This window comes from Opisthocomus hoazin, chromosome 20, assembly GCF_030867145.1.
Source record: "Opisthocomus hoazin isolate bOpiHoa1 chromosome 20, bOpiHoa1.hap1, whole genome shotgun sequence".
Taxonomy (NCBI): Eukaryota; Metazoa; Chordata; class Aves; order Opisthocomiformes; family Opisthocomidae; genus Opisthocomus; species Opisthocomus hoazin.
The window spans coordinates 7,377,414-7,396,052 of record NC_134433.1 but is presented as its reverse complement, the minus strand read 5'-3'; positions in this window follow the sequence as shown (position 1 = coordinate 7,396,052).

The following is an 18,639-nucleotide window of genomic DNA, read 5'->3' as shown; positions in this document are numbered from 1 at the left end:
CCTTAAAGTGTATTTGTCAATGTCCACTGTTGTAATTCATTACGTTGTATCCTAGCATACCCTGAACATGGCAGTGTCAGAACTCTGATGATGTAGTGCAGTCTCCATGTATAATATATCATGAGAACAGTTTCAACTTGGATGATATATGAAGCCAGCTTGAGAGGATTTTGAAAATAGACCTAAATTTCGAGATTTTTTTTGTGCAACTTTGAGTGGTTGAAGGCTTCACCTGAAGCATTTGCTGAATATCTAAATATTTTTTTCCCCCTTGCCAAGCAAGAGCTAGCAATGCCAATTAACCTCCTGGGGCTTCGTAGGGCAGCTGGCCAAACTGCAAGCACTGTGTGTGCAGCACATCTATTTACCTAGCTTATTTTGTGATACTGACTTGAGCAGGTTGTGTTTAAAACCAAATATTAAATGTGATGGCAGTCTAAGTTGAACAACATGCAGTTCAGATGGGATTATGTATGTAGGTGTGATGAGCGTGGTTGTCTTTTTCTGTGTGGGCTCAAATTCTCCCAGCTGAATATTGTATTCCTGAGTAGAAGGCGTCAGGCTTCTCTAATAAAAAGAACTGTTCTGCAAAGAGTGTGTTGGGTGGTGCAGCTGGATGCAACTGAACGCTGAGAGGGCAGAAAGGCAAGAAAGAGCTGAGAACAAAAGCTGGAATGTGTAAACCAAGAGTAGATAAATAGGAGGGCAAAAGCAGCAGGAAGAGGGAGGAAGAAGTGGGAAAGAAAATGGGGACAACCGTTGATCTCTGCTTAGGGGCAGACAGCTTGTTACCAGAGCAGGTCAGGACTGTCTCTTGAAATTGTTTTTCAGTGCAAGCTTTAGAAAAATAAAATAGCAGCATGAGCAGAGAGCATTTACCTTCTCTTCCTTCCACTTCACATAAAAGTGCAACTCCTCTCCTCTCTCCCCCTCTCTTTCCAAGTTTTCTGTTCTTTTTCAACAAAGAAGCTGCATTTTCCAGCCAGAGCTCTTTTTATGAGGGTTGGGGTCTGACTGAGCTTGCGTGGTGGTGTAAGGTGAGCGTGAAATGGACTTTGCACTGCCGTGCTGTACCCATCAATAGGAAGCAATTCCTGCGCTTTTCAAAGTAAACTACCTTTGACTGGCAGGGCTGTGGTAGAGAAAAAATATCTGAGTGTGTGAGGGAGCATTTAAAGTGTTATCTAACAGGAGTAAGCATTTAGCCCAACTCAGTGTTCAAACTTAATTACCAGGAAAATGCTATACATTATGAAGATTTAAATCATTTAACAAGCCTTGTGTGAGTCTTAATGCTTTTTTATTACTGCCTTTTTCACATGCATTTTATTTGACAGGACAAAAGCAATAGTTAGCGTAGACTCCCGGCACAGGAATCGCCTCTTGTTTTGCACAAGACTCAGTACACTTCGTTAGGAGGAAAATGATGAAGCAGTTTGCTCTGTTGATCACTAAATCTGGGGGGGGGGGAAAGACAGAAGCCCCTTTGTAGCCAGCCTGTTTCTGTACAGATGTCAGCAGTGTTCCGGGCGGGGAGGACGCTCAGCACTCGAGGACTCAGCCTGGTGTGGTAACTCCTGATGTGCGCTGAAGTTAGTAGCAGCTTGTGATGGTTTATATTTACATGTCATGCTACATCTGCACCTGAAGAAACAGCTGCAAGGGGGAAAGAGAGGGGGAATGGTTCAGGCAGAAAGAGCAAATTGAACAGAGGTAAATGCTGGGCTAGTCCTTGTTCACCCCTTGTCTAAACTGCTGCCCTTACTAGGGCCGTGGTTTGATGAAAAAGAAAATCTGACTTTAGGACCTTAAATACCCAGTCCCGTAGTGGTGGCATGGCGTGTAGCACTGATGCAGCACAGACTCACTCTGCTCATCCTAAAACTGTGAGGAGCTGGAGTACAGGTCCGAGTCCACCTCGCACCGTAGCCCTTCCCTGGGTTTCTCTCCCTGCTGTCTCCCTGACTCCCAGCCCCTCCTGCCATGCACAACGCAGACCAAGGGATCTGCAAAGCAAACCGTTGGAGAAGGCTCCAAGTCGGGTGATGTGAGCTCAGCCCTCCTTCCTGGGAAGGTGGCGACACCTCACCGGAGTGTCTGCCTGCCCGAGCTGCCGGCTGGAGCATGGATCTGCTGTAAATAAACCTGGCCCGGCAGCTCTGCCACAGCTCCGATGCTTCGGCTGGTTTATGGGTCACCAGATGTTCCTGCCAGAGGGATGCAATGTGTGCACTCCTGATGGGTTCAGAGCAATCCCTCCACTGAGTAACAGCCCTGCACAAATTCTCTGTGTTAAGCGTGGATCAAAGGTATAATATACGTGTCTCCCGAGGCGGTGAAGTCCTAATTCCACCTTGGGCTGAAATAGCCTAATTTAGTGAGTAAGCTCTTCTGTATGGCCAGCCTCTGTACAGTAAGCTGGGACATGGACCAACAGAATTTACAGACCTGGTGATAAGGGGCTCTTTTCTTTTGGCCTTCTGATTAGATACTGTCTAAGTACTTGCACTTTGCTGTTTAACGTCTTTTTGGAAGCAGTTTTTATTTTTTTTGTTCTTGTGAATCCTAATTTTTTCATTAACCTGACGAATACTCAATCCTTTGCTGTGTGAGATGAACACTTCCGATGCCTCCTGTGGTGGGCAGTTCCATGGCTTATGCGTTGTGTAAGACTGATTTCCTCAAATTAGTTGTAAATTATTGATTCTCATTCTCATCCGTGTGCCCCCATGGGTAGCCATTACAATGGTGCTGGTTAAATTGACCCCAGTGTAACACCCAGTGCAGGTCAGCAAACCCATGGCTGAAGTACCACTGCAACAGAAAAAAGAAGCAGCCGAACTGCAGTAGCAATGACTAATTAAGCAATTGCATTTTCATGGAAATCTGATGCTATTTCATCTAATCAAAGATTGTACTTTTTCTCCAAAGTCTTATGTCTTAATCTATAGCTGACACACTGTGAAATATCTGAAATCCACTTGAAAGCCCATGGGATCATTGCCGAATTCCACAGCCTTGTAACACATGCCATTACACTAAGATACACAGAAATTTCTGTCTTTTTTTCACAGGCTTTCCTTCTAGTTCTGTGAAAGGCATAGTTGCACCAAGTGGAGAATTTTAATTCTCACCCCTAAGACTCTTTGTTCATTTTTGCCAATAACTTTTATGATTGTCTGCAGTTTCACAGGCTATGTATACATCCTATACTGTGACTTAACTGCTTCCAGATTTTCTAGTTGCTTACTTAAAGAGTAAGAAATAATATTGTGAAAAAAATTGTTACAGTTGCTTCTAACTTTTTAGTTAACATAAGTGTCCAGAATTTGACTTGTGAAGTATGCCTCCGAGATGCTCTAAGCGCTGGAAAGAGCCCTCTCTGGTGAACTCCAGTCTAGTTTCTAAAACTCAACATCTGCATTTGCATTTGCAGACAGACCTGGCACCGAGCTTGCTCTTGCTTTCTGTTCTTCCTCCTTTGTTCTCTGCCTCACCTTCCTTTCTTGGCATATGGGCTGATAATTATGGGGCTGCTCTCTGGCCCATCAGCTTTCAGCTACATCCCCCAGGTGAAATGAGCCCAAACAAGTTGGGAGAGACTGTTCAAATCTGTTCCACCCAGACTGAGAGGCACGAAAACGAAAGCCAGCATTCATCATTCAAAAGATAAACATTTGACAGCACAGCTTGACTATGTCAGGAACACTTCTGTTTTAATAGTACGCCTGCAAGCTTTCAAAACAAGTGTTTACCTGTCACAATAAACAGTTATGAGTGAAGTACACAAAACACACTAAACTCGGCGCTGGCAAGCTTCCAGAAATGCCATGTGCAGTTAAACTCTTGAGCTTGTCATTCCATCCAACATAAATCTCTTCAGTTGTCTTCTGTCTTCTTCAGTGTATACTGTGGGACTTTTCTGATTGCCTTGGAGACATCTGTCTCAGATGCGTACAAAATCCTGGGAAGTATAGCAAGTGCCTGGAGTTGACGGGCACATTAAGACCTAACTCTTAAACAGCTGCAATTAATTCACTGATGGCTCCTGGGGAGACTGGGTGTCTCATTTTGCTCCTCTGAAAACAAATCGGTAGCTACACAAGGTACAAATCTCTGCTTGTAAGTGCATGAGCAAATAGCTGCTCATAGTGGAAGTGTGGAGTAAAGCAGATGGGGGCAAATGGCTCCACTTAGGTATTGGATCAGACCCCCAGATTTGGGTCTTCTGGTGACTTTGGAGGAATCAAGAGTCTGACCTAGCGGCTGGCCTGGACTGAATCTGACATGAGAGAAGGTCAGAAGTTTGCTTGGCTGGAGTTTTCTTTGACCGTGCCAAACAATGAGAATTCCCACTTTTTCAGAGATGTTATTTCACTTTGTAGGACTTCCTGCCAAGTCGAACGCTGTGCAGCATACTGGAAAAATAGCTAAAGTCAATAAATACAGCCCATAAAAATAAAGTCTGGCACAACGTTTGCACAGGAAACAATTACGTCTTGCTTTTTTTTTTTTTTTTAAGCCATTTCAATAGCTTAAAGAAAGGCTAGGAGAGCAAGAGGAATTTCCTCCTGTATATACATTTTAATGTGATGTTTCACTTTTTTGGTTTAGAGTGAAGTAAAGGTCAGCCTCAGCTTGCTGGGTAGTGTGATCTGACCAGAATGCACTGGTTAAAATGTCCACTTTCTGCTCTTCTGCTGGGGGAACAAGGTTTGAAGTGGGAATTAGGAATCTCAGACCTGGGGTTCCTGAGTTTGTGTTTTGGCTCTTGTATTGTGTAAAACACTTGCAGATCAAGATAACACTGATTGTACGGGAAGCAGTTCTCAAGATAGCGCAGTCAGTTCTACTGTACTGTTCAGGTCTGCATGGGTTATGTTTCTTGGGCTTTGGTGAGCCTTTTTTCAAGAAATTCCTGGCCTGTTAGGGAAATGCTGGTCTAAAATGGAGACTCACACCGCTGTGTCCCATCTGAGCACTCATTTAGGACCCCAGTGCAAGTCATCACGTCTCCTGACTTCCAGGTGAGCACTGTCGGCACCAGACAGTTGGTTTTCTCCCTTGCACTCTGTGGCTTCTGGCAATAGCAGTCCTTCCTTCCCTGACGTTAGTCCGTGGGTGCCCTCTTGATCCGAAGGCAGCACGCTCGGGGCTGCTGCCGAGCCAACCCTCGCTCTCACCTCTCCTGTAGGCAGTGTGGGTGGTCTTCTCCCTTGACTCCCATGCAGCATTTCAAAAGGCCTCCTTTTTTGTTCCACTGTAGAATGTAAAAGGCTTTCAAGATCTCCATTAAAAAAATGAAAATTCCAGCGTTTGTGCTCCCCATTTTCCTTCCAAGAGCACAGTGAGAAAAGGGAAGGTCTGCCCTTGTTCAGTCCTGGCAAGTCCAATCTAGAGCTGTGTAAAAATGCATCTAAAAAAAGGACCTTTCTTCCAATAAATGGCCATTTAATGAATAAAAGAGAAACAATTGAAGTCTGCAGTAATAGAACAATTATGTGCTGTTGTGCGTTCCAGCTGGCTACACATTGAACAGTTCTTACAAATTGCCGGAAACACAGCAGCGCACGGATCCGATGCGTTTCAGGACAGTCATTATTAAGAAGAAATACCATGTGTCAATCTGCTGAAGCCCTCCGAGGGCATTATCCTCCTAAAATCCCTTAATTACTGCTCTGGGGCTCACGTGTGTGCCTGGCCCGCAGTGTGCGCGAGAGGGAGAGTGCTAGAAGCAGTAACCCCAGTGTGACGTTCATTAACTTTCTCAGTCTTTGCTCTTTCCCCTGCTGAGCAGCAGAGGGAAGAAAGCTGGTTAGGGAGGCTGGGGAGAGGCAAAGAGGAGGCCCACGTTGAGAAGGTCTGCATAGCTATAGTGGAACAGGTAAGGGAAGCAGAGTACCAAAAATGCAGATCTGAAGTAGGAGAGGAAATGTGGACGCACAAAAGGGACAAAAAGAAAGGCGAGGAAAACAAAATAACGGGCAGATGCTGTGCCTGTGAGCCCCATGTGTTCGCTCCTCACACATGTTTCTTTGATATTTACTTATATTGGTGTTCAAATGGCAATGAGGAAGATGGAGATGGCACTGGGAGGCAGCGCTGTGTGTGCAGACCACGCTAGTTAACAAAGCAAATCACCTGCCAGTGTCATCGGTCAGAGGTTTAGGGTCAGGGTTGGCCCCTTTGGAGCCTCCAACCGAAGAGTAACTGGATCAGATTTGCATCCCCCAACGTGTCGCACTGCCCTAAAACAGCGTAACGGCAAGCAAGTTGCTAAATCCCTGCCAATCTGCTTGTCCTTCAGTTTCAGGATTTTAATCGACATTTCAATAATAACTGAACTATTTGATGGACATTTTTGGATGCGCAAACAGGAGAAAATGTGTCGGGGGATTGTGGTTTGGTAACCGCACAAGGGCTTCAGGCTCTGGTGAGGTCCTCACCGTCATGTGTGGCTGATTTCATAATGATCTTTGGTCACTCAAAAACCAGTAAGGTCATAAGGGGCGTTCAGAGCTGGCGGGTGCTGATTAAACATGATATAAACACCTCTGCTGTGTTAGATCTGTGGAAAGAATTTAAATATCTGAAGAGCAGAGGAGTAGGGATTAACGAGCTGTGAAGGAAGGAGATGTATTTAGGGTGTTTGTGAATAGGGAGAGGAGGAAGTTCCTGCTCCATATTTAAGATATTAAAGCTATTTTGCAGGTCTCTCTTCTTTCAAAAGAAAGCCTGAAAGCCCCCGCAGTTCTGAGTACTTGTCAGGGATGTAATGATGGAAATTTTGTCAGCCTTGCTTTGCATAATAGGGATCATTATGTGATGGTAAATTTCTCTGTATGTTCTGTACGTTCCTGATGTGGGAGGAATAAAATATTCCGGAGGTTTCTTTTGCAGAGCTTGTCAATGAACGCGCTGGGTCAGATTGTCTTCTCATTTATTAGCAGGAAAAGCTAAGATCACTTTATGCAAGCACAACACTAGGAAATCGCAATGCCGGGAGAACCAGGCTTATTGTTTCAAGTCCTCCCAGCCTGACAGGTACTCCTTTCTTGCATCAGCTGTATTTGAAGTTCATGTTGAGAAGCTCTGCTTCCTCCCTGAGCTCCTCAAGTGCTGCTGGGACAGCACCGGCTCAGCTGCACCCAGGAGGACAGTTGCATTGCACTCGTGTGTTACATGCTCCCGTCACGGGCTCCCTGCCCGTCTCCGTGTCAGCAGCAGGGCTGAGATGGTGGGCAAGCAATCACCTGGTTATGAGCTGGGTGAATTGTCCCAAGAGGCTGCAAAGGCCTGTAGCTCGTCATCACAGTGCTGCTGCTTTGAGAGTTTCTAAACACTGCAGTAATCCTTCCTGCAAATATAAGCCATGGGGTTTTGGTTTTTTTCAGAAGGTCCTCCAAGACTTTTTGTGGACTTAGGCATGTCCCACGCACTTGTGAAAAGCAGACCACTAAATCCTAACTTGGGCTCACACAAACCTCAGCTGCCTGCCTGAGTAAAAATGTGTCAAACCTGGCTAATAATAGCAGCTAGGAATTTCAGAGGAGCTTACCTGATATTAACAACCGGTTCCCTTCTGCTCCTTTGTAAATCTCAGTGAAAATGTGTGGGAGGAGTGTTAGACAGTACTTGGGAAAGGAAGGTTAAGCTCTTGTGTCTGCAGAGGGCAAACAGATGCCCAAAGGGGCTACATGGCTCACCCAGAGGCGCAGAGGGACAGGGACATATCCCAGCCCTGCCACGCTCTTGTTTTCATCTGAATTGTTCGACTTCAAGAACTGCTGCTGTCTGCTATCGCTGCAGGTGGCTTCCCTGGCATCCGTAGCACACATTTGGGTACCTGGAGCTGAGAACAGGGCTAAATGGCATTCGACAGTAGTGTTAGTAGTTATTGGAATAAATTATGCTTTCCAACAGGCAAGGCGATGTGTCCTTTCACATGCAGCACGCAGGTATTTGTTCAAAACAATTAGACTCCATAGCCTAGTTTAGTACTTAATCAATTTATGTGGTTAGCTAAAGTACCTGCATATGCCCTTAATAAGTAGTGACACCCTTTTCCTACATCATCACTATGTGCTTACAGAGAAATTACGTTTTTAATTATGCCACACAAGCCTAATGAAAAATCTAATTATGACAGTGGTATTTTTTGACTTTGTACAAATAGTGTATTTTTCTGAAATTGCAGTTGCAAGTGTTGGCTCTGCTGTACAACTTCAGGAGAGGACATGAATTCAGCTCAGAGTTTATACCGTGCTTCACATTAGTATTTATTAATCACTGCTATGTATTATTTGTATGCTGTCATAAATGTCCTGGTAGTTGATGCAGTAAAACAGGCAAATGGGAGTCCTTGCTCAAAAGATTCTCTCTGGTCTAAACCAAACGCTTCTGTAAGCAGGGGAAATACCAAAGCTGTTTCTCAGGGATTTGTGCCTTGTGTTTTGATTATCTGATGTGTAATGTGGTGTGAACTCCGGCTGAAATGCTTTGCGTGGATTAGGATGTTCACAGATTTCCTTCATGCCTAATTAGGGTTCAGCTCGTGTTGGAGCCCCTTTCTCCGTGGGGATGACATACAAATAATTTAGACCTGGACCTTGCTTCTTCCTTCTCCTCCCTCCCAGGTGCCCACTAGCTTTACATGGGCATGGCTTCTCTAGCAGCTCCAACCCACCAGAGTGTTGAGAAGCCATTTGTGTGGACCAAAAGCCACTCCTCTACTCAGGTTTTCCCCTTCGTGAGCTCCAGACAGCCCCAGTGATTTCTGTGAGAGCTGACCAGTACTTTTTGCGAACTCAGCAATATTTATGGTGCTTTAAAACAGCATGAGCTGTCTTAGTTTGGCTATTGTTTATTCAAAGAGGAAAGATGGCATTTTCAGTGCTACTCAGGGTTGATCTAAGCCTGCTTCTACCCAGTAGCCAGCATGAGCATCATTAGGGACGGAGTTAGGAGAACTGAGCCATTCTGCACATGGTATCCCTGGTACAGATGGACTCGCCTTGGGGAAGAGGAGCCCTACAGTCGCTCCTCCTGGGCCACAGCAGCTCACTGGCAATGGCCCAGGTTTGCTGTGAGTGGTTATCAATTTAATCGATTACAACAGACCAAACCCCGTAGCTTTTTGAAAGACTTCGGTGTCTAAAAAGTCAGTCAGGTTCTTAATTACCATCCAATTCATATCCAAAGGGGTACAGCCGACCTTTTGTCCATAAAATGAGGGCAAGCTGTCTCTGTTCACTGTCTCTACTCAGCCTGAGATGTCTGGCAGGCAGGGATTTTCGCTCCCTGTGCCGGCATGCAACATTGGCACTGGCGGTGCTCCTCTGAGTTATTATAGTGTTGCTGGGCATTAACAGAGGTGCACTGGTATTGCGGGGAGGATGTGCGTGGATGCCACACACAGAGGCTGAAATTCATCCCAACGAATGTCCCTGAAAGCCTGCCAGAATGGCAGGGAAGCGGAGCACCCTGATGATGGGAGCAGAGCTTTTCAGCATGGGGGCAAGCTGAGCTTCTCAGGCCAAATTCTTGATTCCTTTGAATTCCTCCCAGAGAAGGGCCTGGGCAAAAAATTTATGGCACTTCAAAGGTGACCTGCTTCTGAGGATCCTTTTCAGAGCAGAGCTGGAGCACGAGGTATTTTCAACTAATGTTTTTACTTCTGAATAGAAAAAGTGCACCCTGAAACCTGACTTGGTCAGATGTGTCCTTCTGGGTGTGCCTCCCCCTGGCCCAGGTATCACCAGTGTGATATATTTAACAGGGCCCATCTCACTTTTCTTGTCTACTATGTGATGAATCAGAAGCAAAACATGTTGCTCTGAGCTCACATTTTTTCTTGGTTCCTTTAAAACCGTTTGTTCTGCTTGGATGCTTTGTGGCTACTAATAGATAATGTTATGGGAAGGACTGTAAAACCTTATCACTGGAGAGCGCCGAAAATGTGAATGTCTATGCGTGTGTAGAGTCTCTAAAAGAAGCATATTGCACAACTGCAACCTCTCCTGCCATCGCAAGTGCTCTGCCTAGACCGGAGGTGATCACCTTGTGTTGTGTGTTTGCATATGCGCTGGAAAGAAGCTGAAAGTGTCCTGTAGGCTCCCTTCTTCCTCATCGCCTTAGTCACAGACATCTACATTTTCCCAGACATTTGAAGCAGTCCAAGGGTGGTATATTAAAAATGAATGAAAGGCAGCAAGGTAAGAGGGACAGTGCCAAGCTAAAGCTGACCATCTGTTCTCTGTCCCTGAAAATGAAAAGCCAGTTTCGGGAGAGACCTAAGGGGACCTTGATGCCTAGCGTGGCTTCGAGGCGAATGGCAGTGCCTGCTGCCCTGCAGGCAGGAGATGGCCAAGCAGAAATTAGTTGGAATTTGTTTTAGTGTATCCCGAGCTATTTGGGTTTGCTTTGGCCTAATCCGCCTTTTGTATCAATATTCTTTGGCTCAGGGAGGTAACTGCTGCCCTGCGTTGTCTTGCTGAAAGTACTGATGCCAAGATGAGGCAATTTTCTTTCAGCCGATACATCCCCAAAGCTTTCAAAGTGCCTGAGATTATGGAAGATACCCTGCCTGTGCAACTTAATTGGACTACTGGGCTAAGACTGCTGCAAAGATAGCCCTGTTAAGATATTAACTGATAGCAGCTCGCACAGATTGAATTTTATTTGTTGAATTATGATGATCAGAGAAGTCCCATCAGGTAAAACTGCAGAGAACAGGTTTACTAATAAATTGCAGAGCAATCTTTCATTTCTCATGTCTGTGAGAAGCCTGGAGCACAGCAGATTGCTGCTGGAGAGTCCTGCCTGAGAGGCTACCAGATAGCAGCCTGCCATTTCATTTTGCCATCACATTTGTTAAACTGCAGGACAGCATTAGACTGGCCTGCCATTTACATCAGTTAGAGGTGAAAATACCACAGAGCGCTTCAAAGACATGCTGGGGAAGAGCTAGAAAATGCCTTGGAAATAATGGCTTCCCCTACAACCCTCATTTTCACAGTGGCTGCAGAGTAAATCTCTGCCTCCGCTGGCCTCTGCATCACAGCCCCGTTCTGGTGTGTGCTCAGAAGTGTCGATTCGTACCTGGCCTCTCACAAAATTAGCTAATGCCTTTTAGCTGAATATTATCCCAATTTTAAGCCCATTAGGTGACAAGAGGATTCAGTGTCGAGCAAATGAAATGTTTTAGAGCGTGCCTAGGTGAATGGGAGGTAGATCAGACGGCAGGGAGGGAGGGGCAACGGGAGACAGAAGGCAGAAGGCCGGGATCACAAACGTTTTTCAGACTTGTGGCACCTGTAGCTCAGAGTTCAGGCTTTTCTGTTTCTCTTCCAAAATCCTGTCCGCTTCGCCCCAAAGCACGCTTTGTTTTCTGTAAAAAGAAATCCAAATGTGGCCAAAACTTTATAACACTCTGGCACGTTATGAATTAATTTTGCCACCCTTGAGATAAGAGCACCATTTGCGTGGATGTGAGCAAAATCAGATTAAGGAAAGATTTCTAAAGCTGGGGACTGGGCAGGGGCAGTCTGCCTGGGAGACCCGGGAGCGTCTCTGGACCGGCCCCTGCTAATGACGGGTGAGCCCTTTTGCCACTCAGATTCTCAGCAGTTCCTTTACGCTCCCTGGGGTATCAGGAGTAGGGGAAATCACCCGGTCACAGGCAGTGCAGGGTGTATGACAGCTCCAGCACATCACCCGTCTGTGTGCAGCGAGGCCGGAGCGTGCTGTGGCAGCTGAGTAAGAGCTCATGGACCCCACCATGCCTGCCTGTCTTTTTCCACAAATCAAGCGCACATATCAATAACAGCAGCATCCTGAGCACCGCTCTTAGCTAAGGGTCAAGGAGGTTAAGCCAGGTAACACCCAGACCCACACCTCCCTCACCAGCCCAGCACAGAGATCCAGTGGGTCCCTACGCTCCGCTAACCAGTCTCGCTCCCTCGTAGGTATGTGCTACATTTGGAAAATTCAGCACAGTTTGGAGTGCGCACACGTGCAGTCAGGCTGGGAACAAGATGCAGGTTTGAGCAGGGCCACAACACCTGCCTGGAGGGAAGAATTGGGGGGACATTGCTGTTCCTTTTCACACAGATACAGCTTTTTTTCTTATTCTTGGTGTCGTATGAAGAGCAGAAGGATCGCAGTGGATCTGTGAAGGCAGCCTGAGTGAAAAGCCCTGTTCATGGGAGCAATCCCGTGAGAAGAGAGCGAGCGAGGCTTTGTACGCCACATGGCATCCCCTCGTGCCGGGCTCGGGAGCTGTCTCTGGCCGGTCTGGTGGGCAGCAGGTTGTGCTGAGCCGGTGGGGCTGGAGCATCGGCAGCGCCTGGCTTTGGGCATCCCGCGCCTGGGAGCAGCCCCGGAGAGGCTGTGCAGAGCAGAGGGCTCTTCCCTCCTAAAGAAACAAAACAGGAATCCATCCCAGTTTTGTAGAAGGAAACAAATTTATAGACAATCAGTGACACTCTCTGCGTCAGCATATTTATAAAAAGTACCTGTTATATTTTAGCATAGTCCTAGATGAAAGTGGAGCAGAACTCCTATAGGAGAGGGTTTGCAGGAGGAAGGGGGGATACACCGAAAACCTTGGATGAAGTCCAATATTCAAGCAATAAGACCTTAAGAAGCAGGCATCATTATGGGATAATTGACTGTGGAGAGCAGTCACACATCCCAAGGTGAAGCATAGGGCACTTAACATATCAATAAGGTCAATTATCTGATTATGTCAGCTGCCTTAATGCTGTTATTAACCTATATTGCTCTTATTAACCTTTCTGATGAAGAATCTTTCAAAAATAATTATATTAAAGTACAAATCTCTCAAGTTTAAAATATGTGAATGTTCCATTTCAGTAGTTGTGTGTCACAGGATAATGAACATCTGATTGCCTGGCTGACACAATGAGGTTTTTAATCAGCCTCCCTTTCCTAGGATCAGCGTGTTAGCTCTGACAGCCTTCTCTGGGCCCAGGCAGTCTCTTGAAAGCGCTGCTGTCATGTTACGAATGGCGGGATTTAAAATTGAAATGTGAGCAAATAAGACAAGAAATGTAACGGATATGGTGAGGAGAGGGGTCCTGGGAAAATACCCACGGAAAGCCTCTTCAGTCAATTCCAATTATTAAAGCATACAGCTGATTCAATTAGTGGTCATGTACTTGTGCATATAGTATTTACTACCTAGCAGAGCTGATCAAAGGGGAACACACTACTCATGAAAATTTGTTCATATTCATTTTGTCTTTTTTTTTTCCCCCTTCTGCAGAGCATTTTGAAGTAGGAAAGCATTTTGCCACAACTTTCAGCCATTCTTTCATCTATCGGGGAATGTGAGTGCTCTAATTTCGACTGGGGATTACTAATTCATTACATGCTTTTGGCAAAACCAATGCAAATTCTGCTCATTACAAGTTTTGATGGCTGTTATGTTTCTGTGTGTGTATCTGTGCAATAGGTGAAGTATCATTTCATACAATGTGACTATTTGATGAGCAAAAATGAGGGCCTTATTTTATCAGTGACTTGTTGACGTGCTTATGCTTTCATGTGATTTGATTTTTAGATGACTACACTGAGCATCCTTTAAAGGTACCTGTTTTTACCCCTGGAATTTGTTAGCAATTCAAAATCACTAGGCATTTTGAAAAGTTTACGTTAAGATATCCATATGTCCATTTTGGGCTAGCCTGTTGTTCCAGGTAGATGAAGGTCGCTTTCCATAGAGCGAAAGAGCTCTCCATCCCCAGATGTTAAGAAGTCAGGCCAGGAAGGCAAGAGAGGGCGTGACTGAGTAGAGACCTGCCGGTCAAACCGAAAGGCACGAAGGAAATGCACAGGCAGTGGAAGCAGGGACAGGTATCCTGGGAAGAGTACAGGGACGCTGCCCAGTTGTGTACGGATGGGGTCAGGAAGGTCAAGGCACGAATAGACCTGAACTTGGCAGGGGATGTGAATCATAATAATAAGGGCTTCTACAGGTATGTCAGCCAGAAAAGGAAGGTCAAAGAAAGCATACCCCTCCGCAATGAGCAAGTCTGGCAAACTGGTAGCAAGGGATGAGGAGAAGCATGAGGTATGCAACAACTTTTTTGCCTCAGTCTTCACTGGCAGCCCCTCTTCCCACACCTCTCAAGTGTATGGACTGCAAGATGGGGACTGGGGGAGCAAAGTTCCTCCCACTGTAAGAGAAGATCAGGTTCATGACCACCCGAGGAACCTGAATGTACATAAGTCTATGGGACCTGATGAGATGCATCCCAGAGTCCTGAGGGAATTGGCTGATGTAGTTGCCAAGCCACTCTCCGTGATATTTGAGAAGTCATGACAGTCAGGTGAAGTCCCTGGTGACTGGAAGAAGGGAAAAATTGCACCCAGTTTTAGAAAGGGTAGAAAGGAGGACCCTGGTAACTACCAACCTGTCAGCCTCATCTCCGTGCCTGGGAATCATGGAACAGATCCTCCGAGAAGCTATGCCAAAGCACATGGAGGACAGGGAGGTGATTCAAGACAGCCATCATGGCTTCACCGAGGGCAAGTCCTGCCTGACCAACCTAGTGGCCTTCTATGACGGAGTGACTACATTAGTGGACAAGCGTAGAGCTACGGATGTAATCTGTCTGGACTTCTGTAAGGCCTTTGACACAGTCTCTCACGACATCCTTCTCTCTAAATTGGAGAGAGATGGATTTGATGGGTGGACTATTCAGTGGATGAGGCATTGGTTGGATGGTCACAGCCAGAGGGTAGTGGTCAACGGCTCAATGTCCAGCTGGAGATCGGTGACAAGTGGTGTCCCTCAGGAGTCCATATCGGGACCTGTAGTGATAGGACAAGGGTTGATGGTTATAAACTAAAAGAGGGCAGATTTAGACTGGATATAAGGAAGAATTTTTTTACAATGAGGGTGGTGAAACACTGGCACAGGTTGCCCAGAGAGGTAGTGGAGGTCCCATCCCTGGAAACATTCAAGGTCAGGCTGGATGGGGCTCTGAGCAACCTGATCTGGTTGAAGATGTCCCTGCTCAGTGCAGGGGGGTTGGACTAGATGACCTTTGAAGGTCCCTTCCAACCCCAACTATTCTATGATTCTATGATTGTGTGAAGTATGACTAGTCTTGCTCTTTGACATCCACTTGATTTCCTTTGCTAGGAGAAGACTGAGTGGGAAACTCACATGGAAAGCTAAAGATGAAAAATTCTCCTTCCATGGAATTCCCATTCATTATCTTCCTCAGTTTACTCCCTTCGAGATCACCGCTGTCTGCACAGTACAACCGGTACTTGGGGAAGGCAAGTATTTCTGTAGTCACTCCACATCTTCCCTTCCCTTCTTTTATAAAAAATAACAGACGATGAAAGCTTATTTCCTTGTTTCCAGGTCCTGCTCAGGAGACTCTGATTTACTTCGTGTTGTGTGTTGGGAATACAGAAGATGAATCTTGTTATTCACGATGAATCTCTATAAAGTCACCTCCTTGCTCCATCGCTGTGAGAATATGGCCCTCTGCCAAACCCCAAACCGCTGCAAAATCCAGGCACTTTTGTGACGATCCTGAGTGACAGCTCCTGGCTCGGGTAGTGAGTTTGATGTTTTGGTGCTGATGAACATTTCTTTTCTTTTACACGTCTTTAGTATTTCTTCTGGTGGGATTAGTTGCATCTATCTGACACACAGAGACACGTTCTTAGTCATATTCCTATTTATAATTCTACTGGAGACAGTCGAGAAGCCAGCGTTTGTGCCAGGAGTGTTATATATGGCTCTGCTGTTTTTTTGTAAAACTCTTTAAAGTCTGCAGTGAGTGCCGTGCCTCTGCAATGTTCTGGGAGTAATATGAACTATTAGTACTGCATTGAAAATCAAAGTCTGCTGGGAATGTTTCGGAGGTAAATAGAGGGCAATTATCTGAAATGAGGACTCCAGGAACACTGTGTCTTGCAAAATATGGCCTCTAAGCCAAGTCGGTGTATCTGGAGAGGCCGTTTGCCTACAGTAACGAATGTATGTCCCTTCCAGGAAAACAATATCTGCTTTTACCTCCCACTGAGGTGTCAGAGCTACAGTGAGAGTAAATGTTTGGGTAGTTTTTCCCTCATTAGCCTTCCACTGGGGTTGGAACTGGCTCAGCCAGACCACACCATTAGGAAATTTATTGTACCTGTCATCTGAATTTGTTTCTGCCTCATGGAGAGCGTTTACTTCTGAGGCACTTTAAAGATCAGTGTCACGGTTTCAGAAGTGGGTCCTCAGCCCTGGGAAAGCCTCCTCAGTCCTCACAGCCAGGAACATTGGTTGGAAGTTGATGCCATCGGCCCACGCGCTGGCAAAGTCTCTCCCTTTTTCATCTCCGGTTTTCTGAAGACAACTGGAGGGTGCTGGGGTTGCTGCCAGGACAAGGTCAACATCAACTGTGTTATCTCTTTCTGAAGAAATTTCTTCATTTAATCATTGGTTTTGACAACATTTGTTTTTAGGTGCTCTCTCTGGTTTGTGAATAATGTCAAAAGCAAGCTGTATCAGACAAGAGGTGAAATCTTTGATTGCAAGACAGATATCCAGTGGTCTGAAACTGGCTAATGCTGCTATGGGATTGAGTTTGCTTCTAAGATAAAATCCAAGTGAAGCGATTTGCAGGCCTGAAAGCTTATCTGGCTTCATTTCCCACGTGTTACTTCTTGTTTTCTGGTGGTGAGTGAGAGGGATCTGTCAAAAATCTGCTGCTGCTCTTACTTTTGAGGACATTCGATAGTCAAGGACCACTGAGTATGTGTGAACTGGTAACTGGCCAGTTGGAGGCAATCTGTATGGAGGAATTGTTAAACCCTAGAAGATCCTTACAAAGGTTGAGGTGGATGTTGCCACATTTGTGTCCTGGTGTATGTTTTCTAGAGAATATGTTCCAAACACCACTTCTCTTGAATTTACCAGCAAGGACAGAAGGTTGTAGCAAGGTGCAGGGAAAGAAGCAAAGGAAAATGCTGAAAATCAGATTTTATTTCATGTGTATCCAATCCTGTGAAAATCTGTTCAAGAACTATCCAAATGGTCTTTCTTTTTTGCTTTTTGCCCCTCCAGTGCTGAACTCCACTGTACTGACAGCTTTTAATCCTTTTGTCTTTATATTATTCAGTCGTTTAGTGAAAACCTTCCTGTTACATCTGCAGTTTCGCAGGGCTCTAGCTATCCTTGCAGCATTGTATGACTAGCGCTTGGAGAATCTTATCTGGCCTTTAGAGATTTCTAGCCTGTTTCTCATTATAGTCTGTAATATTACTTCTTGCTCCAATATTTTACACTTCAACCAGTTAGATTTGTGTTTCTTAACCAAGGCATTACTTGTTCCCCTGAGGCCATGGGACCTAGATGTGTGATCTTGTTATTTCCTGATGACACACAGGACTATCAAGCACCCTACCTAATGCTTGCCCTGTAGCTTATATCCTCTAATATCCTCCAGTCCCTTACAGAAGAATAGAAGAAAGTGTATGATAAGCTCATATAGGAAAGAATCTTGGTGCTCCTGCAGAAGGCAGAGGGAATATTGTAGATGAAAAGCCCTATTTTAATAAGAGACATTGGAAGAAACAGAGAAATAGAAAGCATTTAGGAGTGCTTATATTTCTGGTTCCTTCAAGATCAGCTTCCTGAATTATCAAATTCAAGTTCTCCACATTACCCCTATTAGCTGTAGCTCTCTGTGCTTCAGCTTCCATCGCTGTACAGAGATGCAGATTTGCCATCTTCCTGCAATTTGGCTGCAGTGGATATGTCCTTTTTCTCCTCTTCCTCTTTTTTTTTTTTTCTTTCTTTTTTATGTCTCTTTCTCATCCTTTTTAGAACCTGAGAAGGAGCAGAAACACCGTAATTGCTTCATATGGTGACCAGTCATTCCTATTTATAGTGGATATTGTCTGCATAGAATTAGTAGTCTGTAAAATTCAGGCACAGCTGAAAAGACGTAAAACTTGTTTTAAACAAATAGATATTAAGCAAACTATGGAATTTCAAGACAGCTATTTGAAATTATAAGGAACTGTTGGATTTTTACATGAATAGGTAAAGCAAATCAGCAGTAATTATATTTGTCTTGTCAGAGCAGTGAGGGGGTTTTGGAAGTGGAAAACAATGATACTTGAAACCGCTTTTAAAGACATTGAGCTTGGCCGATTGTCATGGCTTAGAGAATCTGCAAGCAGTTGTTCACATTGTTGATTAAATAGGAGTATACAGATTTTATTCTGCTGGGATTTTTATACAAAAATAGTGTTTTGAGGCTTTGTAATGACGTCCTGGTTGGACGTTGCTTTCATGAGACACGTTACTCGTGAGGACATTAAATCCCGTGTAGTTCAAGGGAATGTAAAAATGAAGAGCCCTATTCAGCAGAACTAACTTAGCAGCAGAAAGATTGAATTTGTCCCAATGGTCACAGAGGCATTCAGTAAACAGCTGCGTCTCTTTGGTGGTGTTTGCTCTGATTTATGTGGTTTTGTACTGGCTACTGGAGATGCCACCATCACGGCTGCAGGCAGTGAAGTACAGTGGCAGATGAGCCTTGAAGAAGCCATTTAAACAGCTTTCAGTTTAGTTATGCCTTCTCTTGGATTTGGATGTTT